The sequence below is a fragment of the Lissotriton vulgaris genome, chromosome 7, assembly GCF_964263255.1.
Source record: "Lissotriton vulgaris chromosome 7, aLisVul1.2, whole genome shotgun sequence".
Lineage (NCBI taxonomy): Eukaryota > Metazoa > Chordata > Amphibia > Caudata > Salamandridae > Lissotriton > Lissotriton vulgaris.
Genome location: NC_141695.1, coordinates 1,749,933,481 through 1,749,959,318, shown reverse-complemented (window position 1 = coordinate 1,749,959,318; position 25,838 = coordinate 1,749,933,481).

Below are 25,838 nucleotides of genomic sequence, written 5' to 3'. Positions count from 1 at the left end.
TACACCCCCTAATGTTTTTTTAATAATTAGTTGGGTACAGGCGCTTTCAGTCGGGTATGGTAAAGTGACGCTCAGATTTCACTTGGGAATTTTAAATACTCCCTCCGACAAAAACTCACATAAACACTCTCATCTCTGTTTTGAAGGTCTTAAAACATGGTCCGTACCCCTCACAATCTGCACCCCTTTCCACCGGCCCTTAAGCCCCCCATGCCCTGCTTCTCACATGAGATGATAAACATGATTTGTCGGCGTGATTGTCGGAAACTCTAAAGCTCACCTCCTAAGTCTTACTGACCAAGCTACGCCCCTGACCACCACACTCAGGCATCCATTCCCTGCGACCGTCCTCTGCCCGATCATGAGGGGCCATTCTTATATAAATCTAAATTCGGTATTTGTAAAGCACGAACTACTCACCCTTACGGGTCTCAAGGCGCTGGGGGACGTCTTGGAAAGTAAGTGAGCTATTGCACAGAGTTACACGGTGCTGAGCTGCCACCGGGGATCGAACCAAGAACCCTGTGCTCCGAAGTCAGCTGCCCTGGCCGCTGCACCACATCTATCCACAGGCCCCTAGGGCTCCCCTGCTTTCGAGTGAGATTCACATGGGGGAAATAGTGATCTAACACACACCACTGCTACACCACAGCTGTACTGAACTGTAGCTTATACTGTGGAATGACAAAACTTGAGGGCCCCTTGCAAAGTACATGGAAGGGGCCCCCTATGCTCTGGACTGAGGTGCCAGAGGGGCACCCCAGCAGCTTGCGCCCCTCCATGCACCGCAGGGGCTGCGGGGACTATTGTTATGCCACTCTTCATATGCCGCTTCCTATCCCAATGTGGGGCACTGATGCGATCCCCTACACGGGCAGGATGGTGCACCGCGCGAGCTGTGTGATCGGTAGAGGGTTGTGTATGGTTGTGAGCCTATGTGGGAAGCGTTTTGGTGTTGTGCATGAGTGAGGGGAGTGGTGCACTTATCTTGTCTTCAGTCTCCGCCAGTGGCGGCTGGTATTCAACTCAGTTAAGCAAACAAGGGGACCCGGTAGGATCGCTTTGGACCGCGGGTAGCTAATTATTACAAAGAACAATGGTCCTAAGCTTAGAGAGGATATTCAAACAAGTTATTTATAAACTACAATGAGTGCTATAAGTTTAGTTCCTACGTCCAGCCGGACATGGAATATTTATTTGGTGAATGTATAGAATACAAAAAATAGAAACACAAAAAAATTACAAGAGGGCACAGTCCTATACCCAGTGTGAGGGAAAGAAAATGGAGAAAATGGTGGAAAATAAAGTGGTTTTTCAGGTAATAACTTTGGAGCAAAACATGGCTTGCATCTCAATACATAGTACAGCAAGCTCAAAGTGACAGTAACTACAATACATAAGCACAATGGTAAATTTGCAGCACTGTTTGTGAAAGTCGACATTTCGATCCCATGCTCCTATATTGGCGGGATCATCATCAGGACTATTTAATAATTGCCTGGTTGTCTAAAAATGTCGCCTTAACGTAGTTCAGGGAGGCGTACCGCGTGTCCAAGGCCTCGGAGTCGGGTGCTGGTAACTTCTCCTGCGTGTCCTGGTGGTGACAGATGGTCTACGTGGCATACGCTAGGGTTCACGATCAAGCCCAGGGGGGCTGCCGCATAGATTCGCGGTGTGGTCCCTTACAGAGGTCAAGTGAGTCTCTTCGGGAATCGACCACAGCGTCGACTCCCGAAGAGACTCACTTGAGCTCCGTAAGGAACCACACCGCGAACCTATGCGGCAGCCCCATCCCAGCTCAGAACCTGGCTACATGCAAATTAGTCTGTCCCTGTCCCAGTGCATTATGGGAACAGGGCAAACCAAACTACCAAGCCAATTCTTATACTGGGAAGGAAACAAGCTTCCGGGGACCGTTTTCTGGCATTACAGCCGTCATCGGCCCGGCTTGCTTGAATCCTGATGGTGCAATGAGCAAGGGACTCACATCTGAGTATACCCTTCCACGCTTATGGTGGACAAAACGATTCAGAAAAGGGGGTGGTGATGGACAGAGTTTCTGAATTAAGCAGAATACTCCTACCCAGTCAACAGATCAGGGCTTAATCTATCACCGTTTTTTAGCTCACTGCACCATCCCAGCTCAGAACCTGGCTACATGCAAATTAGTCTGTCCCTGTCCCGGTGCATCATGGGAACAGGGCAAACCAAACTACCAAGCCAATTCTTATAATGGGAAGGAAACAAGCTTCCGGGGACCGGTTTCTGGCATTACAGCCATCATCGGCCCGGCTTGCTTGAATCCTGATGGTGCAATGAGCAAGGGACTCACATCTGAGTATACCTTTCCACGCTTATGGTGGACAAATCGATTCAGAAAAGGGGGTGGTGATGGACAGAGTTTCTGAATTAAGCAGAATACTCCTACCCAGTCAACAGATCAGGGCTTAATCCATCACCGTTTTTTAGCTCACTGCACCATCCCAGCTCAGAATCTGGCTACATGCAAATTAGTCTGTCTCTGTCCCAGTGCATCATGGGAACATGGCAAACCAAACTACCAAGCCAATTCTTATACTGGGAAGGAAACAAGCTTCCGGGACCAGTTTCTGGCATTACAGCCGTCATCGGCCCGGCTTGCTTGAATCCTGATGGTGCAATGAGCAAGGGACTCACATCTGAGTATACCCTTCCATGCTTATGGTGGACAAAACGATTCAGAAAAAAGGGTGGTGATGGACAGAGTTTCTGAATTAAACAGGATACTCCTACCCAGTCAACAGATCAGGGCTTAATCCATCACCGTTTTTTAGCTCACTGCACCATCCCAGCTCAGAACCTGGCTACATGCAAATTAGTCTGTCCCTGTCCCAGTGCATCATGGGAACAGGGCAAACCAAACTACCAAGTCAATTCTTATACTGGGAAGGAAACAAGCTTCCGGGGACCGGTTTCTGGCATTACAGCCGTCATCGGCCCGGCTTGCTTGAATCCTGAGCAGAGCAGCTCCGCCCCCACCCAGCTGAGCAAGAGGGAAAATAAAATTATAATATCAATGAGTTATCATTTTATGTTTTCCTTTGACCAGGTCAGTGGGGCGATGCTCCTCCGCCTTAGTGGAAGAGCCGCCACTGGTCTCATGCTTAATAGTTTGGTGGTGGAAAGAAGTGTGAGAAATAAAAGTAAAGCATGGAGAACTTTGTGTATTAAAAATACTTCTGCATGTCATGCCTCGTTTGCATGTTCGAAACTCGCCATCGGATGTATTTACTACAGCAAGAAAATGCCTTACTCTGGGGTCAGGGTAATTTCTGGATACAGCAAATGGCCCACGCGATTTCACCCAACTTGTCAGGAGTGGCCACGCAGAAGAATCTGGCAGCCAAGCTGTTGTAGACCCCAGGCCTAATGTTTGTGGTGATGTATTAAGAAGTTGAGACTCTGCCAGTAAGTAGCCTCACCCTGGGATCCCTAGCAGATGTTCTGGGTCCCAGAGACTGGTTGACATATAACATGGAGTCTTGGTGGTGTCTCGAGCACAGATTGCTGATTCTGTTTTTCCGGCCATTGTCCCTCCACACATTTTGCCAGGTTTTCCAAAACTCTGAATCTTTATTTGTGCTCAAACTCCCGCGTGCACAGAGCGGAACTGACCTCACTCTTGGAATGAGGCCCAGAAGAGGACATTGTAACAACACCGTACGTCTGAATGTGAGCAACAATAGCACAATACTCAGGAAAGGGGAGGCACCGGAAGCGCCAGGAGTCAGACAGGAAATGACGCCATCCAGGAGCCTGCACCAGACTTCCAGGGTAGGATGTGTGCAGCGGCAGGAGCCCACAAGGCGCTACACTCAAAGTTCAACACACGGACGGACATGAATGAAGAGATGAATACACAAACCCTGCTACCTGAAAACTACACAGGAGGGGGTGGCTGAACATGAGCCGATAACCAGCGTCGGATTGGTAACGTGGGCACTCGGGCAATGCCCGAGGGGCCGATGTCTTAGTTCCAGCTGTGGGCTGCTTTTTTGAGCAGTCTGGGGGGCCGATTTGCGTGTTTTCTGCATTGTTTAGATACCGCCAGCGGCCCACTGGGTGCCGGAGTGGCCTTTCTGGCGGTAGACGGGCGTTCATTACCTCCCTTTTATCAACAGCAGAGGTGTCACTCCCTTTCTCTCGCTGGACCGGCCCATTATTGTATGCATAATGAGCGGGGCAGGGGGCCTGAGCAAAACTGTCCTCACTTGTTTTCAGGTGTGTTTCACCAGTGTGAACTAATCTGTGCATTTTTTAACCCCCCCTTCTTTTTTTAGAATAACATTTCGCCAAAACATCGTTTGAAGTTAAGGCAATATGCAAATGTGGGCCACTTTTTTTAGCGTGCCCTGGTCGATTTTTAATCCCAATCCAACCCTGCCGATTACAGCACCCCGCCATGTGTAAACTGGGCATAGTACTGGGGCCGAACAAGGAAAGAAGTGCTGAATGCACCATCCCTGCTATGTGTAAACTGGACATAGTACTGGGGCCGAACAAGGAAAGAAGTGCTGAAACCACCTTCCCTGCTATGAGTAAACTGGACACAGTACTGGGGCAGAAGAAAGAAAGACGTGCTGAATTCACCATCCCTGCTATGAGTAAACTGGACATAGTACTGGAGATGAACAAGGAAAGACGTGCTGAATGCACAAATGCTGCTATGAGTAAACTGGCCATATTACTGAGGCTGAAGAAGGAAAGACGTGCTGAATGCACCATCCCTGCTATGTGTTTAATTGGACATAGTACTGAGGCCGAACAAAGAAAGACGTGCTGAATGCACCATCCCTGCTATGTGTTTAACTGGACATAGTACAGAGGCTGAACAAGGAAAGACGTGCTGAATGCACCATCCCTGCTATGTGTAAACGGGACATGGTACTGGGGCCGAACACGGAAAGACGTGCTGAATGCACCATGCCTGCTATGTGTTTAACTGGACATAGTACAGAGGCTGAACAAGGAAAGATGTGCTGAATGCACCATCCCTGCTATGTGTAAACGGGACATGGTACTGGGGCCGAACACGGAAAGACATGCTGAATGCACCATGCCTGCTATGTGTTTAACTGGACATAGTACTGAGGCTGAACAAGGAAAGACGTGCTGAATGCACAAATGCTGCTATGAGTAAACCGGACATAGTACTGAGGCTGAACAAGGAAAGACGTGCTGAATGCACCATCCCTGCTATGTGTAAACTGGACATAGTACTGGGGCCAAACAAGGAAAGACATGCTGAATGCACCATCCCTGCTATGAGTAAACTGGACATAGTACTGGGGCCGAACACGGAAAGACGTGCTGAATGCACCATCCCTGCTATGTGTTTAACTGGACATAGTACTGAGGCCGAACAAGGAAAGATGTGCTGAATGCACCATGCCTGCTATGTGTTTAACTGGACATAGTACTGCGGCTGAACAAGGAAAGACGTGCTGAATGCACAAATGCTGCTATGACTAAACTGGACATAGTACTGAGGCAGGACAAGGAAAGATGTGCTAAATGCACCATCTCTGCTATGTGTAAACTGGACATAGTACTGGAGATGAACAAGGAGAGCCGTGCTGAATGCACAAATGCTGCTATGTGTAAACTTGACATAGTACTGGAGCCGAACAAGGAAAGACATGCTGAATGTACCATCCCTGCTATGAGTAAATGAGACATAGCACTGGGGCCTGACATGGAAAGACGTGCTGAATGCACCATCCCTGCTATGTGTAAACTGGACATAGTACTGGGGCCGAACAAGGAAAGTCATGCTGAATGCAACATCCCTGCTATGAGTAAACTGGACATAGTACTGGGGCCGAACACGGAAAGACGTGCTGAATGCACCATCCCTGCTATTTGTTTAATTGGACATAGTGCTGAGGCCGAACACGGAAAGACGTGCTGAATGCACAAATGCTGCTATGAGTAAACTGGACATAGTGCTGAGGCCGAACAAGGAAAGACGTGCTGAATGCACAAATGCTGCTATGAGTAAACTGGACATAGTGCTGAGGCCGAACAAGGAAAGACGTGCTGAATGCACAAATGCTGCTATGAGTAAACTGGACATAGTGCTGAGGCAGAACAAGGAAAGACGTGCTGAATGCACAAATGCTGCTATGAGTAAACTGGACATAGTGCTGAGGCAGAACAAGGAAAGACGTGCTGAATGCACAAATGCTTCTATGAGTAAACTGGACATAGTGCTGAGGCCGAACAAGGAAAGACGTGCTGAATGCACAAATGCTGCTATGAGTAAACTGGACATAGTGCTGAGGCCGAACACGGAAAGACGTGCTGAATGCATCATCCCTGGACAGAAACTGAGGACTGCAGCAAACTGGAACATGCTGACATCAGCAAACTGGAAAACCTGCAAAGGGAAACTAAGAAGGTAACACAAGTCTACCAGCAAGAAGACACAGATCGGGAAAACAATGACAAACTGCCTTAAATGAAAGTCTGTGTGCTCCTTGGGAAGTGAGGCCGAACAAGGAAAGACGTGCTGAATGCACAAATGCTGCTATGAGTAAACTGGACATAGTACTGGGGCCGAACAAGGAAAGTCATGCTGAATGCACCATCCCTGCTATGAGTAAACAGGACATAGTACTGGGGCCGAACTCGGAAAGATGTGCTCAATGCACCATCCCTGCTATGTGTTTAACTGGACATAGTACTGAGGCTGAACAAGGAAAGACGTGCTGAATGCACAAATGCTGCTATGAGTAAACTGGACATAGTACTGAGGCTGAAAAAGAAAAGACGTGCTGAATGCACAAATGTTGCTATGAGTAAACTGGACATAGTACTGAGGCCGAACAAGGAAAGACGTGCTGAATGCACAAATGCTGCTATGAGTAAACTGGACATAGTGCTGAGGCGGAACAAGGAAAGACGTGCTGAATGCACAAATGCTGCTATGAGTAAACTGGACATAGTGCTGAGGCCGAACAAGGAAAGACGTGCTGAATGCACAAATGCTGCTATGAGTAAACTGGACATAGTGCTGAGGCCGAACAAGGAAAGACGTGCTGAATGCACAAATGCTGCTATGAGTAAACTGGACATAGTACTGAGGCCGAACAAGGAAAGAAGTACTGAATGCACAAATGCTGTTATGAGTAAACTGGGCATAGTGCTGAGGCCGAACAAGAAAGACGTGCTGAATGCACCATCCCTGCTATGAGTAAACTGGACATAGTGCTGAGGCCGAACACGGAAAGACGTGCTGAATGCACCATGCCTGCTATGTGTTTAACTGGACATAGTACAGAGGCTGAACAAGGAAAGACGTGCTGAATGCACCATCCCTGCTATGTGTAAACGGGACATGGTACTGGGGCCGAACACGGAAAGACATGCTGAATGCACCATGCCTGCTATGTGTTTAACTGGACATAGTACTGAGGCTGAACAAGGAAAGACGTGCTGAATGCACAAATGCTGCTATGAGTAAACCGGACATAGTACTGAGGCTGAACAAGGAAAGACGTGCTGAATGCACCATCCCTGCTATGTGTAAACTGGACATAGTACTGGGGCCAAACAAGGAAAGACATGCTGAATGCACCATCCCTGCTATGAGTAAACTGGACATAGTACTGGGGCCGAACACGGAAAGACGTGCTGAATGCACCATCCCTGCTATGTGTTTAACTGGACATAGTACTGAGGCCGAACAAGGAAAGATGTGCTGAATGCACCATGCCTGCTATGTGTTTAACTGGACATAGTTTGTGAAACAAACAAGGACCCCCTGATGTGGATAAATTTCCTGAGTCAGGGCAAGACTTTTTTGTGAATATAATACTCAGGCAAAAAGTACGGACAAACACTAGCACATGAATATTGGCATTTTGCCAAACAATACAATAAAAAGCAATCAAAACAGGTATTTGCACATTTGATACAATTTAATTAGTACATAAAGAATTGTTCATTGGTAAAAAATAATGAGTACATTCATATGTATGCATGATAAAAAATGTTATGACATTCTGACATATGTATAAGTTCAGATAATCATCAAATACATATCGCAATTCAATAAAAGATGGTTTCCTGTCTACGCGTTTCGACACAGGAGTGTCTTCCTCAGGACTGTACCATCGTATTTCTGTAAAAACATATTAAAAAAATATTTTCAATATTTACAGCTATATATTATATAGTAAAGTGCAAAAACCGTTTTTGTGCCAAATTGAACCATATACATCAGGCTAGTGTTTCTTAATTTACAGATTTGATAATACCGCTAAATCTTGATGCATGAGTTTGTCATGAGAAACCAAAAAACAGACATCATTTGTACATATTTACACCTATCCATGTGTCAGTCATCAATCAGATATATACATAGTAGACATGGTTGTAGCATCTAACTAGACATTTAAATTTATACATTCACATTTTTAATCTTACTACCCTATTGAGAGGCATATTCCTAATACAACCGTGATTACTATATACAATGAGGGAAACTTATAGTGGAGAGTAAGAGAATCCCCATAGGTAAAGTAGACAGAAAAATCGAAAGGTATGCAGAGGGATTTCTTGTGCCTATATTTAACACGATATGTCTCTACTTATTACGGTGATATTTTAAATTATATAAAGAAGCCATACAAATTTGGGCAACCAAAGGATTGTTTTTTTATCATAATTGCAGCTTACCTAGTTAAACAAGAAGAGACCGGTAATATTATGTGTTGGTGAATGGGGTCAGCAAGTAGTAATTCCTGCAATGAATAAGGAATACACAACTTTATGCTCTGCGGTACTTAAAGAGTTCTTTTTACCCTTTCACTCAAACTGAATTATTACTACTATTTTTCATTTCACGTTTTGCTTGAAATGAATATTGTTGGAATTATTCTGCATAAATTTTAGTCTGGAGGATGAAATAAAAAACATAAGCTATGATAGGTTGCTAGACACGTCTTTATCCTAATATGCAGTTAATGCAGATCTTTTGCTATTTACAGATAGCTTTAGTAGAACAGTTCTTACCAAAAAGACACAACAGAGCTGTAGTGGTAATTTTTGAGCAGTATAGGTGAGAAAACACGTCCTTACTTTGAGATTTTATTCTGGGTATAAAGGGAAAATGAAAATAAGCACACGTTAGTTGCCTACGTTTAGTACTTGGTCTCTCTTGCTACACTGTTTGACCTATACTGATAAATAACACAGTGCCACATTCTTACCATAATTAAAAACAATAGTGGTCGTGTTTCAGAAGGGTAGATTCTGGTGATCCTGAAGATTAAATGTTCTATACCCTGGGTGTTAGGGAGAAAAACAAGCGAGTGGATTATAGACCTACTATCATTTCATCCTAAGATGTCCTAGGCCTGTGGCACCTTTTGAAAGGACATAAATTTTACCTTTTTATTCTGTGTGTGGGTAAACCGGCTGCAGGAGGTACCCGGCGTCTTTTAATTCTACATGATTAGAAGCGGAAAAAAGCGGGACTTGGCATTAGATACAAAAGCGTATACTTAGCGTAGATAACCTATCGGTATTTAAGATGAGAGTTACCTGGTTTCGAGTCTTTCCACATAGGCCGGCTCTGACTGGTGCTAGATGGCTTAGTTTCTATAAAAAAGGATAAGTGCGCCTCGCATTTAACAGAAATGGTCAAGAGTTTGTTTTACTCGTTTTTAGAAAATGACTGGTCTAAGGCGGCTTACTGTGATGTCTGCGTGTGAAAAAGACCGGCTGAAAAAGGTTCCCGGCGTCTCTTAAATCTGCATAGTAAGAAAGCAGACAACCGGGACCAAACATTAGTTGCACGAACGTGTGCTTGGCATAGATAACCTTTCGGGATGGGAGTGTGAAAGTTACCTGATTAGAGGTTTGTCCAAGTGGGCCGGCTAAGACTAGTGCTCGGTGACTCTGTTTACAAAAAAAGACGCTCGATGACCCACGGAGGTCCCTGCCTGCATGTATTGCAGAACTGGACCTCTTTGCCGCGGTGGCGGGCTTCAAAGTGAACCTCGGGAAGTCTGCTGCCATCGATATCTCACTGACTAGCGCCACCACAGCTGACCTGCAGAGGCTTTTCCCTTTGAGCTGGTCGGGGGACCGGATTCCGTATCTGGGGATCCTCTTGGCACCCTCACTCCCCGCGATGGTCACGGCCAATTACACGGCTTTGAGTACGAAAATCAGAGAGGAATTGGCCCGGTGGGATAAGGGCACGTTATCGCTGCTGGGCAGGGTGGCCGCAGTGAAGGTGACCCTTCTACCTCAGGTGCTATATCTGTTTGGCGCGCTCCCGCTACAGCCCCCCAAAGGATGGCTCGCGGAGACTCAATCGGTTATCGCACGCTTTGTGTGGCAAGGCCGCAGGATTCGGATCAAACGGACTATAGCCACGCTGGTGCCTGAGTCTGGAGGACTAGGGATACCAGACCTGCAGAAATATTTCCAGGCCGCCCAATTGCGCTATTTGGTGGAGTGGAGCCGGTGGGAGTCGGACAAACACTGGCTGTTTCAGGACCAGGCGGTAGCGGGCAGAACGCTACAGGAGGTGCCTTTCCTGAGACGGGCCCATCGGCCCCCTAACCTTTACGCCTCTTTTGTGACACGGGTCCCGCTTCGGGTGTGGGACTCAGTGGCTACTAGGCATGAACTCACTACCTTTCCCTCTCCCTTCACGCCGCTGATTGGCAATCCGGACTTTGGCCCGGGTATGGAGCCTGGCGCCTACGATCGCTGGCGGGCGGCCCGCTGCCACACCTTGTATCATCTATATGGCCCAGAGGGTGTCGTCCCCTTCCAGGACCTACGTCGGGATTATGGCCTCCCCGAGACGGAGCGCATGCGGTATATGCAGGCGCGCCACTGGGCGCTACACCCTCAAGTGCGCGCGACGGCAGACCGGGAGATTACGGTGTACGAGCGCTGGCTAATCACTCGCACGTCGGACGCTAAGCTCATCTCCGATTTGTACAAGATGCTGCAGCCCCCCCCCTTTCATATCCACAACCTGGGTAGGGAGCGCTGGGAGCGGGAGCTTGGTCGAGTGCTGAGTCATACTAAATGGGACCACATCTCCTACCGGGCGCGCCACTCTGCCTATCACACGGGGCTCACGGAGACCTTCACCAAAATTTCAACCTATTGGTATCGCACTCCCGAGAAACTACATGAGATGGATAGATCAATACCGGGGACATGCTGGCGTAACTGTGGTCAGAATGGCACGCTTACTCATATCTTGTGGGACTGTCCCCTTTTGGCTTCTTACTGGGAGGAGGTCCTCAATGAGGTTGACAAATGTTTTGGGATAGAGCTGCCCCGGTTCCCTGGCTACGTCCTATTGGGATTGCCGAATGGATTGATGTACCCTCTCAGATCTAAAAGGGGTAGACAGATAGCGATAGCTTTGGGGTCAGCTGTACAAAACATACTCATACACTGGCGCTCCGCCACGCTCCCCACTGTTGTCGGCTGGCTGCACAGATTGTGGCATGTCCTTGGCATGGAGAAGCTGTCCTTGGTGGGGACAGGGGACGTTGATGCTTTTGAGGAGCTGTGGGCGCCTTTTCATAATCTGTTGTGCTCTGAATTCAGAGAAATCACCTGCCCTAGGTATCTCAGACTGTTGCGGCTGACACCGCCGCCGGACCCGCTGGTTTGATTGGTCTGAGTCGGCATTTGGTAGCGGGGGTAAACGATTGGTTGCTGCGAGGGGAGAGCGAGTGGTTGACGGCACAGTACAGGGGGTGGGGACGGGGTGTGGGAGTTGGGGGGTTGTTGGCTGGGTAGGAAATGAGGCAGGATTGCTTTCCCCACCCTTTTTTCTTTTTCCCTTTTTTCCCTTTCCTTCCCCCCCCCCCCCCCTTTTTTTGTCTCCACCCACAGGTGCGCGAGCTGGGATGGTGCAGTGAGATAAATAACGGTGATGGATCAAGCCCTGATCTTTGGACTGGGTAAGAGTGGTCTGCTTAATTCAGACACTCTGTTCATCACCACCCCCTTTTCTAAATCGTTTTTGGCCACTATAGGTGTGGCAGGGTATACTCAGACATGAGTCCCTTTCTCACTGCACCATCAGGATTCAAGCAAGCCGGGCCGAAGAAGGCTGAAATGCCAGAAACCGGTCCCCGGTAGCTTGTCTCCTTTCTGGTGAAGAATTGGCTTGGTAGTTTAGTCTGCCCTGTTCCCATGATGCACTGGGCCAGGGACAGACTGATTTGCATATAGCCAGGTTCTGAGCTGGGATGGTGCAGTGAGATAAATAACGGTGATGGATCAAGCCCTGATATTTGGACTGGGTAAGAGTGGTCTGCTTAATTCAGACACTCTGTTCATCACCACCCCCTTTTCTGAATCGTTTTTGGCCACTATAGGTGTGGCAGGGTATACTCAGACATGAGTCCCTTTCTCACAGCACCATCAGGATTCAAGCAAGCCGGGCCGAAGAAGGCTGAAATGCCAGAAACCGGTCCCCGGTAGCTTGTCTCCTTTCTGGTGAAGAATTGGCTTGGTAGTTTAGTCTGCCCTGTTCCCATGATGCACTGGGCCAGGGACAGACTGATTTGCATATAGCCAGGTTCTGAGCTGGGATGGTGCAGTGAGATAAATAACGGTGATGGATCAAGCCCTGATCTTTGGACTGGGTAAGAGTGGTCTGCTTAATTCAGACACTCTGTTCATCACCACCCCCTTTTCTGAATCGTTTTTGGCCACTATAGGTGTGGCAGGGTATACTCAGACATGAGTCCCTTTCTCACTGCACCATCAGGATTCAAGCAAGCCGGGCCGAAGAAGGCTGAAATGCCAGAAACCGGTCCCCGGTAGCTTGTCTCCTTTCTGGTGAAGAATTGGCTTGGTAGTTTAGTCTGCCCTGTTCCCATGATGCACTGGGCCAGGGACAGACTGATTTGCATATAGCCAGGTTCTGAGCTGGGATGGTGCAGTGAGATAAATAACGGTGATGGATCAAGCCCTGATCTTTGGACTGGGTAAGAGTGGTCTGCTTAATTCAGACACTCTGTTCATCACCACCTCCTTTTCTGAATCGTTTTTGGCCACTATAGGTGTGGCAGGGTATACTCAGACATGAGTCCCTTTCTCACAGCACCATCAGGATTCAAGCAAGCCGGGCCGAAGAAGGCTGAAATGCCAGAAACCGGTCCCCGGTAGCTTGTCTCCTTTCTGGTGAAGAATTGGCTTGGTAGTTTAGTCTGCCCTGTTCCCATGATGCACTGGGCCAGGGACAGACTGATTTGCATATAGCCAGGTTCTGAGCTGGGATGGTGCAGTGAGATAAATAACGGTGATGGATCAAGCCCTGATCTTTGGACTGGGTAAGAGTGGTCTGCTTAATTCAGACACTCTGTTCATCACCACCACCTTTTCTGAATCGTTATCGAGAATCATAGGCACTGTTTACAGGGTTCGCTTTCTGGGGGCGTCGACGGCGTTTTGACCCAAGCAGTATACTGGGTCTCGTCAGGACTAGGCAATCTGGGACATCTGTGAACTAGGGGTGAGAAAATAAGGTATAAGAACACTACTTTTAACAAAGTTATTTAATAAATGGAAATTATTGGGAGGCAAGTTTACTAGTTACCGAGACGTTTGAATTACACGTGAATAGGATAATAACTCGAGGGGTGACCACCAAGCGTGAATACAAGAATAAATGCACTTACAGTGAACCCAGCCGGGTACTGTTGTATGGTGTTTTCAAAAAAGAAAAAGGAAATGACAATTAATTTAAATTACCATTTCATTATGGCCCGTTATGTGCTAAGAGAATTCACAGCCTCACTTACCACTGTCGTGGTTCGGTATACGAGTAAGGCCGGAGTCGCCTATGAGCTTACAAGACTGCACAGGGGCAGGGCAGGAGACTACCTTAAAGAATGTATAACAGGCAATCAGATTCAATTGCTACAATCGACACATTAGTATTTAGTATGGCATAAATGGGAGACCTTACCAGGTTAAGTAGAGTAGGTCATGTAGTAGTTGACATATACAAAGGCGTTTGGCAGTTGCCAAGTTCAATAGTATAACGCCTCGCAGATATTGCTCAATCGCAATGCCAAGTCGGAACGATACCTACAAGGATATAGTGCGGTCAGAATTCATTTCGGAATTCTTGTCTCCTGCGGGGAACCTGTTGCGGGTGGTGGTGGGTCGTGGTGCTTTTGAAGCTGAAGTGGACGCAGCTGTGGTCTGTCCAGTGGAGTCCGGTGGAGTGACTGAAGGAGACGTCCTTGCTGGAGGAGAAGACGGGGTCAAGCGTGTGTCCGGCGTAGTGGGTGGGGGTGCTCACCAGTTGCTTGAGTCCGAGGTTGGTGAGGTTGTCCAGCAGGGTGGTGGTGTTGCAGTCCTTGTTGTTTTCCAGGTGGAAGTTCATCTCCTTTGAGGCTGCGAAAGAAACTTACCGGGTCCCAGAAGGCCACTTCGTGCAGTATGCTAAGATAACACGTACGGTCCGTGAAACTTGAGCTACATTTCTGAATGAGCCGGAGGAATTTAGTACGCTGTGCAGATCGTAAACCAAGGCTCCTGTAGGGGACTAACATCTCGGCTATACAAAGCCCTAAAAACTGAATGCAGAAACGACTTAGCAGGGACTCTGGGCAGTTGGGCGGAGGATTTGCCTGTGCCGCTAACAGAGGGGATTGGAAACGAGCATGTGCACAGGTCCAAGACGTATCGAGTAATGCACGATTTAAGCTCACATAATTCAACTATCTCCACCGCACCTACCTGACCCCTCTGCGCTTATCTAGGATTGACCCTTCACACATGCCGAACTGCCCACGATGGGCAACTTCCCAGCTCACTTCGTGCACATGAGCTGGGACTGCCCCTTGCTCTGTATTTATTGGAGCACTATCCTAGAAACGTTGCAGAAACCCACGAGGATCCCAGTTGAACCAACAATAAAGTGCTGTTTGTTGGATGTGCTCCCGTTCCCCGTTTTTTTGCAGTATTATATCTCCAACAGAATCAAAATTGTCTTACCCGCTGGCTGAAATTATGCTCGCTCTTGGTTAACTCGACTAGACTTCTGCGATCCGGGTTCAGTCTCTATCGGGCGTGGCATGAATGCGTGCATTTACCTGGTAGACGCAGGGAGCGTGAGGAGAGCGAAAGCTCGATCTTCACATTAGAGAAAGGACTATCAGGGACAGAATAGAGCCCAGAGTATTGGATGGGGTATGTCGTATTCAAAATAGAACGAACAATACTGATGATATTACGAGTACAATTGTGTTAAGTCAATCAAGTTTGAGAGAAAAAAAACCTAATCAGAATTAGATGGATGCAGTTCGAAATTGCATATCATTGTACATACACGTTGCAATAGGCAGCAAAGAAGTTGTTACAACAATTTTCGAGAGGGCACTTCAAACATTATATACATAATGTGTACAGTGGTTTAGCATTTCTCACATTACTATAATGTACAATTAATTGACCAAAAAATACATCGTCAGACAGACCTTCAATCAAATTATTAACCGCAATTTTCTTTACTGGTGAGGAAGAGAGGTCACATAGCCTCGCCATTCCTCAGCTGAATTAAGCCCTTGATTAATAGAATTAACTTTGTCAATCCAATGACATTCACGCCTTTGCAATATTTGCGCAATGTTTCCACCTCTCTCTGGCAACTTCGTAATGTCAATGACCTGCCATTTAATTTCTTCAGTTGTGTGTTTTTTGTCAAGGAAATGTTGAACCAAGGGAGCAGTAACCACAGATTTTCTAATGCGACTGCGATGCTGACTTATTCTGGCTTTAATTGGTTGCCGAGTTTGTCCAATGTAGGGCAAACCACATGGACACCAGATGCAGTACACCACATTTCGGGTGTTGCAATTAGAAAAAAGTCAAGTTTATGTTCAGACTCACCATATTTGAACACAGATGTATCTTCAGTGAAAGGGCATATGATACAATTGCCACATCTATGGTGGCCGACAACGGGGGGGAGACCCCATGCTGCCTCCAACGTGCCCGATTTTTTAATTTCAGTAGATGATCTCACCAAATGATCTTTTATATTCTTAGCCCTTTTGTATGCAAGGGATCTATGCTTTTAATGATCTCCCAATGTTTGGTAATTGCTTTCCTGATTTTATTAGTATGTGTGCCAAACGTTGTTACACACACAATTTTTGATGTCTGTTTTTTCGGTTTTGATAGAAGTAACTTCTCCCTTGGGCAATACCATGCTCGTTTGAGCGATCTTTTCACTATTTTATTAGGGTAACCTCTCAGCAACAGTTTCTTTTTAAGTACTTCTGCTTCTTTAAAATAATCATCCTTTCGGGCACAATTGCGACAAATACGCAAAAATTGCCCGAAAGGAAGACCATCTCTCAGTGCTCTAGGATGTTGACTTTTGTATGGCAGAAGCGTATTTCTTTCAGTTGGTTTCCTATGTAGTGACGTGAACACTTTGCCATCATCATGTTGGATATTGAGATCCAAAAATGCAATTGTGTTTTTATGGACTGTAGATGTAAACGTCAGATGTATTTGGACGTGATTAAGGTAAGACACAAAGGCCTAGATGTATCAAGATTCCATTTTGCGAATCTTAAATAGCGATTTTTTGCGAATCGCTATTTAGAATTCGCAAAATGGAATGTATGTAAAAAATTGCATTTTTTTAGCGATTCCTTATTTATCTTTATTTGCGAATTCGCATTTTGCGAATTCACAAATAAGGAATAATTCCCCATGCATTCCTATGGGCCAGGAGGCCCATAGGAATGATTGTGCAGTAATTCTCAAATTGCGAATTCGCAATTTGCTAATCGCAATTTGAGAATTATTTCAAGGGTGCAGGGGTGTCTCATGGACACCCTGCTGCACCCCTGAAACTTACATGTGTGTGCATATGGCACACATACATGCCCTATGGGCATGTATGTGTGTCACATGCCACCTTCAAAATAGTCATATTTTGTTTTTTAAAAGGATTTCGCAAATTAACACGAACCTCAAATTGGTGTTAATTTGAGATTCCTTAACCCGAATTCGCAATTTTAAAAAGTTTCATACATGCCATTTAAGGAATCGCAAAATTGCGATTCCTTAAATGCATAAGCAAAATAAGGAATCGCAATTTTTTGCGATTCCTTATTTTGCTAATTTCTGATACATCCCAAAAGATGCTAAATGTCCGTTTGCGATTCCTTAAGGCCGAAATTCGCAGAATTTCGGCCTTAACGAATCGCAAAAGGCTTGATACATCTAGGCCAAAATCATTAAAAGAGTCTTCACTGCCTCTCCACACTAAAAAGATGTCATCTATGTATCTATACCAACAACTGATGTTGGAGTGTTGAGGATTCAGGTCATTCAAAGCATATCTCATCTCTACATCATTCATATAGATATTCGCTAGGTTGGGCGCAACCAGGACCTGAATAAATGTGATCACTTCACCACCATCGGATGGAACCCCATTGTCTCCGCACCATCTTCAAAAGCAGCGGCATCATTTACAAATCTATCAGGACCAGCCCCGCTTACCTTGCAGAAAAGATCACCATCTCTGCGGTTTCTCAGCGCACCCACAGCCAGGACAGCTGAGTGCAGACTAAGAAGCATAAAAAAAGGTAAAACAAGGAAGGAGACCTTTTCCATTTTGCACCCGGGATCAGAAACAACATCCTGTATCGATCAGGATGGCTTCAGAGCTGCTCCAATTTTGGAAAGAGTCAAATACTTGTCTCTTTAAAGAACACTCCATCACAGTGCATTAACCACCCACAACCCAGCCTCCTCTCTTCTTACTCATTGACTTTGTGCTTGTCTTCGCCCATGTACAACGCTCCGCTGCCTTTTGGATAGATTAATGCTATAGAAATACCATATCCATACATACAAATGCTTTCACTGTGCATATCACCCTGAATCTGCAGGCAAAACATCAAAGAAGATATGTCTGACTCAACTCAAGTGGCCTGACATCTTTTCTTTGGTCAATCTTGTGACTCCTTCTTAGAAAACAAGATTGAGCTCCTTTCAAATAATCACGGGCCGACCAATGTCAACTGTCTCCGACCTGCCAGCCTCACTATCTGCGCTCCACTTACAGTTAAATGATGATGTGCTCTTGTAGTACAGCAGGCAACTGACTGGTTGTCTTTGTAATTTGATGTTCTAGGGTGTGAGCTGCCCTTCCTGAATTTTGTCTAACCCTTGCAACAACTTGGATCCTGGCAACTGGGTATCCGTGTAGGTGCATCGATCGAAGATTTCTCTGCAACCACATTGGAAGACCCCTACCATCATCTCACTGCAAGCATATACCTGTGCAGCCGGACACCGTGGCCGGACACCGCAGCCGGACACCGCATCTGCTGGTCCAACAAATGCTCCTGTTTCCAGACCTGATCCTGGACCTGGATCTGGATGGGCTAAGCTAATTTGGTCTGTTTTGAGATATACTAGCGTATTTGCTTTTTGTTAATAAACATGTTCCAGACTGCCAGTAGGCTGAGAGGGTAATTTGTAGTTAAAAGGCACCGGGCCTCAGATTGGGACAAATTATAAAACACTATTCTCAATCAATCAATCAATCAGTCTCATGGGCAAACGTGGTGACCAATGACCTCTCGTTAGAAGCTAGGAATAACAATATGGTACATTTTACACAATTATCTTCAACACTCCACCAATCAGGATGCAATTGTGTTTATTATTCCATGACATCTGGAGGCTGTGAGCATAGGCAGGGCTGGTTCCAACAAGTCAAGGTGTTTTCTAGATTGTCCTCAGACATCCTTGACCCCAAGCATCTGGTTACCAGGCAAGTCCCAGAAAAACAAAAGGGGGAAGGGTGAGTTCAGGAAGAGAGGAGGCAACTGCTTTAACAGGGATGCTCATCTTTGGAGGTTCACAGCAAAAGCTCCGGACAAAGGAAGTGCTGGTCATTCGGCCCACAGAGTATGAAGACAGCCTGCAAGGGAACGCGCCAGTTATAGGGACAGCACCAATTTAATAGAGGTGGCTCCTGAAGATACTCGGCTCTTAAGCCGCTTGTGTTTACTGTTGCATTTATACAGAGCTTCATCGAAGCGGGTACGATGCCACTCCAAACATTGCCCTTGATTGAGAGAGCATGGCTGCCACCAGTGCTTAATTTGTAAAATAACAAGTGCCAGTGCTCAGAGGATTGCTGCCACGGCTGTTAAATGTCAGCACACTGAACACCAAGACATGCTCAGTCTTCTGTCCATCTCATGCCTCTTTAACCACCACCAGACACCCCCTTCTCTTCATTGCTCTCTTGCTAGTTCCTGCTTCCTCTTTTGTGACAGTTTTCCCCAACTTTCGTTTCCATCCCTTTTCCTCTTTGTGCGTTTTCCCTCTCTTGCTGGCAGAAAATGTCTGATGAGGAAAAAGTTCTGGTCCTCAAAAAAGAGTGCCGGCGGCCCCACCCGCTCAATTCAAGCACTGGGTGTGGCGCAGAATCCCAGACCCAAGGGGGCCTGTACTGCAAAATCCTTCCTCGAGGTCACTGGACATCGACCTCCACAAGATTATCATAAAATCACCATGGACAACGAGGGTTGGAATAATGTATTATAAAGATAAAAGACTCACCACAGAGAATACTAACTTAAGTATGCATGCGTGGGGCTACAAACCCAAGTGGGTCTACAACCCAATCTGACACAACCTGTGAACTCAAAGACCTGCTGTGTTGCAGGCTTTCTGCTTAGAAACAGAACTCGGCCAGGGATCACAGAACATCAGTATGTAGGAATTTAGTCACCCTACCCCCTCAGTGCCTATGGGTCTAAATCCAGACTAACTTGTAGTGCTTTACCTGCCCTCCTAACCTTCAAGAGTGACAGGTAAGTTAGCACCCCCAGAACACAACAGTCTGAACCTTCTCAGAGGTTGCAGTAACAGGTCATCAACTTCTGTTCTCTCACCCATGCATGTTCAGATAAACAGATAAGAGGCACGAAGAAATCTTACAATATTGATTGAAACTATCATGCTCTATTATGAAGGAACTGTGCTGCATTTAAAAAGCATCTACACGTCAACAATATGGTTAGCAAGATTAATAAACCGTACACAATAAAAAGGCCTGTCAGAGCGAATAACAAATCTGCCTAAGCCTACCCTCACTATAGGAACACAGTGATATATTAGAGATCTCTGGTATTAGCGCTGGGCCCAATACCTAACGGTCATAATCATTTGGTCTACATCTCAGATGTTCAGTCCTTTCATCTCAGGACCTTTTCTCTCAAAGCCTTGCTTCTGTCTGTTTTTGGAAGGACAAGTCTTGGTTTATATAAGAACTGTCTTGTTTGAAAAACAGAAGCTGGATTTCTCTAGTATGTCTAGGTGTAGTGTCAGACCACAGAAATAAACAGGGCACAATATTGTTAAACCTTTAACGAGATGTTCAGACTGAATCCCAGCAGAAAAGAAAAATAACAAAACATGTGCAGCTTATTTTTAAAATTAAAGTGTGGAAAAAAAAAGTGTATTACTCCGTAACGTGTGCAAAGCAAAAGCGGCCTACTACATGTGCAGTTAAGCTAACTTATGGAAAATGACAGCGGGCCCCAAAGGGGACTCACAACAGCTGGACCTGCTGCTGTGAGGAAGATGTGAGCAAGGACAGGAGAGCCTCTCCTGCTCTCCAGACTGCCTTATACCCCCTGCGAAGCCCACCCCTTTAGCAGATAAAATCTCTGCAAAAAAACAAAACTCATAAATCCAATGGTCGGATTATTGTTGTTCCATCGGAATTAGTGTCCACCCCTAAAAAAAAGCTCCAAGTAGCCTGCTCGAGGCCACCACGAAGGTGGGCTCTAAGTAACCTGCACGAGGCCACTCCTAAGGAGGGCTTTAAGTTGCCTGCTCGAGGCCACCACTAAGGAGGGCTCTAAGTAGCCTGCTCGAGTCCACCCCTAAAAAGGGCTTCAAGTGGCCTGCTCGAGGCCACCACTAAGGAGGGCTCTAAGTAGCCTGCTCGAGGCCACCCCTAATAAAAGCTCTTAGTAGCCTGCTCGAAGCCACCCCTAAGGAGGGCTCTAAGTAGCCGGCACAAGGCCACCCCTAAGGGGGGCTTTAAGTAGCCTGCTCGAGGCCACCCCTGATGAAGGCTCTAAGTAGCCTGCTCGAGGCCACCCTTTAGGAGGGCTCTAAGTAGCCTCTCAAAGCCACCCATAAGGAGGGATCTAAGTAGCCTCTCGAAGCCAGCCCTAAGAAGGGCTTTAAGTAGCCTGCTTGAGGCCACCCCCTAATCAAGGCTTTAAGTTGCCTGCTCGAGGCCACCCCTCAGGAGGGCTTTAAGTAGCCTGCTTAAGGCCACCCCTGATGAAGGCTCTAAGTAGCCTGCTCGAGGCCACCCTTTAGGAGGGCTCTAAGTAGCCTCTCGAAGCCAGCCCTAAGAAGGCCTTTAAGTAGCCTGCTAGAGGCCACCCCCTAATCAAGGCTTTAAGTTGCCTGCTCGAGGCCACCCCTAAGGAGGGCTTTAAGTAGCCTGCTCGAGGCCACCCCCTAATCAAGGCTTTAAGTTGCCTGCTCGAGGCCACCCCTAAGGAGGGCTTTAAGTAGCCTGCTCGAGGCCACCCCCTAATCAAGGCTTTAAGTTGCCTGCTCGAGGCCACCCCTAAGGAGGGCTCTAAGTAGCCTACTCGAAGCCACCCCTAAGGAGGGATCTAAGTAGCCTCTCGAAGCCAGCCCTAAGAAGGGCTTTAAGTAGCCTGCTCGAGGCCACCCCTTAATCAAGGCTTTAAGTTGCCTGCTCGAGGCCACCCCTTAGGAGGGCTTTAAGTAGCCTGCTCGAGGCCACCCCTAATGAGGGCTTTAAGTAGCCTACTCGAGCCCACCCCTAATCAAGGCTTTAAGTAGCCTGGTCAAGGCCACCCTTTAGGAGGGCTCTAAGTAGCCTGCTCGAGGCCACCCCCTAAGGAGGGATCTAAGTAGCCTCTCGAAGCCAGCCCTAAGAAGGGCTTTAAGTAGCCTGCTCGAGGCCACCCCCTAATCAAGGCTTTAAGTAGCCTGCTCGAGGCCACCCCCTAATCAAGGCTTTAAGTAGCCAGCTTGAGGCCACCCCTAATGAAGTGTCTAAGTAGGCTGCTCGAGGCCACCCCTAAGGAGGGCTCTAAGTAGCCTGCCCAAGGCCACCCCTAAGGGGGGCTTTAAGTAGCCTGCTCGAGGCCACCCCTGATGAAGGCTCTAAGTAGCCTGCTCGAGGCCACCCTTTAGGAGGGCTCTAAGTAGCCTCTCAAAGCCACCCCTAAGGAGGGATCTAAGTAGCCTCTCGAAGCCAGCCCTAAGAAGGGCTTTAAGTAGCCTGCTTGAGGCCACCCCCTAATCAAGGCTTTAAGTTGCCTGCTCGAGGCCACCCCTAAGGAGGGCTTTAAGTAGCCTGCTTGAGGCCACCCCTGATGAAGGCTCTAAGTAGCCTGCTCGAGGCCACCCCTAATGAGGGCTTTAAGTAGCCTGCTCGAGGCCACCCCCTAATCAAGGCTTTAAGTTGCCTGCTCGAGGCCACCCCTAAGGAGGGCTTTAAGTAGCCTGCTCGAGGCCACCCTTTAGGAGGGCTCTAAATAGCCTGCTCGAAACCACCCCTAAGGAGGGATCTAAGTAGCCTCTCGAAGCCAGCCCTAAGAAGGGCTTTAAGTAGCCTGCTCGAGGCCACCCCTTAATCAAGGCTTTAAGTTGCCTGCTCGAGGCCACCCCTTAGGAGGGCTTTAAGTAGCCTGCTCGAGGCCACCCCTAATGAGGGCTCTAAGTAGCCTGCTCGAGGTGAGTCCCTCAGATCTTGCTGGTCCGCACCGAAGCATTTCCTCACTTTCTGCTTGGGTTGCTGTTGTTAATGCTTGTTGGGTCCAATCCGGTCACCAACGCCACAGCACTCGACATCCTTCGTGGGACAGCTCGAATCCAGCTCCTGGTCGTGGCTGCAGAGTCAAGCTTCACCTCTTCAACCTGAAATCACCCAACATTGGTGGGCATTCGACTATTGTGCCCCTGGCAAGTGACCCAGACTAAGTCCCCTCTGCTAACAGGTTCTTCTCATCTTTGATTCAGGCTTGGATCACACCGGACACTTTCCACTTTGACGACAGCAGCACTTTGCAGCAGATTGCCATTGAAATCGACGACAATTCTCGACACCAAAAGACACCCATGCACCCGGCTTCCCTGGGTGAGATAACTGGAGTACTTCGGAGCTCCCATGGGTGTTGGGCCTAGAACCCCTTAAGTCTAAAGGGGTTTGCTCAATTTCCTCTCTTAACTCCTTTGGCGCTCATGACGGGCTGAGCTCGTCATAACTGTCCCGGAACGCCCACGCGGGGAAAATTCCCCTGGTGTGCTGGGCGTTCCATTGAGCGGGCGGAGTCATGACGAGTCAGCTCGTCACGAGCACCACGGCGCCGCACAAAGCCCTTTCCCCCCCCCGCACTGTGGTGGAATTAGCCCCAAGGTGAAGGGGTTAAGGGTCCCTAATCTTTACATTTCAAACTGTGACTTTCCCCATAGAAGTTAACGGCGTCTCGCGGCTGTGTTCTCAGGCTGCACGCATCCCCCGTGGGTCCCCTGTGTCACTACCTTGGGTGGTTCCTTGTGGTTCGAGCCATTCTACAGGCTTGTGTCTAGTCAAGTTGTGGTTCTTATACCACTTTCTTAATATATGGTTTGGTACGCCCCTAGGGCTCAACATATATTGTGCTAAATTACTGTGTGATATTAAGTGTAACGTGTGTGCTTTTACCTCTAGCCTCATAAAGAGGCTAGTAGAGTGTGTTTAGAATAAATGTATATATTTTATATATATACCTGATGTGGTTCTCCTTTCATTTGGTCATTTAGGAGATTATAGACTGGAAAAACAAGCTGCTTTACATTCCTTCAAGACTTAGCCTGAAGGCTGCTCTCCATAGCTACCACTAGGATAGCTTTCAATAAAGGGTGTCTTTAACCTATCCCTCTAAGGGGCTGTTTGGACTGGTGCAAGGTGCCCACTATAACTAGTGGACAGCATATGCCAGGCCAACTTCTCATATGGGCAAATAATTATTTCCCTGTGCCTCATCCACTGATTTGACAATATGGCAGCAGTTTTAAACAGGATTGACGTATGAAGTAGATATTAAGCGTGTACTCCCTAGACAGGCCCTGAGCATGGGTAGAGGAGGGGAGAAAATGGAGCTTGAGTCAGAGCTGCCGACTTTAGAACTGAGGAATCAGACTTGAGTCTGGTCTTGGCTCAACATCCTGTGACCCTGGGCATAGGAAGTAATCTGCCATATCAGGCAGGCATAGAAGGCAGAACCGGGGGAAGTCAGGCAGGGCTGGGGCAGTCTTTCATGTTTGGCAAGGCCGGTGAGGGCGGAGTCAACCGATCTGAGGCCTATTGACTTAGAGTATTTTTTGAGTCACCATTTTGTTTTCTTGTTGATCTGGGACACATTCTCACAGGGTCGGCACTGTGATGGGCGGTGGGCAGTGGTCAAATGGAGTCAGCCAAGTCAGGGAGACTAGTCAGAGCGTTGCCCCACTGGCTCAGAGCCAGCAGCTAAAAAATAAAACAAAACCATATTTTATTATCCTTTTAATTTTCAGCTTCTAGCTGTGCCAGGGTGTGCAGGGAGGGGAGAGGTGGAAGGAGGGGTGGTAGGTGCACTTCTAAGTGCGCAGGTCAGTCTGGCTGGCTGTCTAAGGCCAGACAGACTGACATGCGCACGTAGATTTCTCCTGCCCAGCTGAATAGCACAGTCAGGTTGGAAAAACAGCCCAGACACCCTGTGACTGAGCGAGCCTTACTCCATCCTGCTCAGGCCAATCCCCACGCTGCTCTCATGATTGACAGCAGTGCGGGGATTGGATGGGGAGTCATGCTAGGGCCAGGAACTAGAAGTAGAGGAGCATGAGGGGGCTGGCAGCACCAGGTAAGTTAAAAAATATATATATATATTAACCCCCCACCCCACCCCATGCACACACTCTCTCCACCCGCCCCACCACTCTTTATCTGTGTCAAGATGTCCCATTGATAGTCAGCAAAATCACAAAGAGGGACAAAGGATGAGCCTTCTCGAACCCCTTGCCAGGACTTTTAACTCACTTAAAGAGAAGGACTAACTAGCAACTTGTTAAAAGAAAAGGGCCACACAACTTGCCCTAAATATGTAGATTACTCTAGTAAAGGGCGAAAGACAGAGAGGGAAAATAAACATATTTTATAATACTGCCCTTGGCATGCTTCATCATAGGGCCGCTGCAGACATCCAGGTGCAGACCAACATGTTTGGACAGAGTGCAATTTTTTAGAAAGTCAAGTGGTGAGGGAGAGGGAGAGAAGGAAGAAAGTAAAAAGAACAAAATGGTAGGGACAGATGTTCCCTCAAGAAGGGATCGCAAGGTAAAGAAAGAAAAAAGGGTAAAACTGAAGACATCATGGATTACCTTTATTCTTGAGTCTCCTTGGCAGGATTATCAATGAATTTGGGATATAAAAGGGGTAAAATGCCCCTATATCCCAACTGTATTAACCAACATGTTTCGGCCTCTCTTTATAGCCCCCAAGGGTCAATGAGGCATTGTTCAGGGTAAGGATCCCTTAGTTTCTGTGGTCTTGACCCTCACTGGGGTATACTTAGAAAGTTATGGGTTCACCTTTCTGATATTTCCAGACTTTCCGAGTTTACGAGGATTTCTCTTAACCCGGGACCATCGTGGGAACACTGTCTTGTAGTCACACTTGCATCAAAGATCAGCATTCGCCTCTCCATCATTCGGGTCCGCCAGCATTGAGA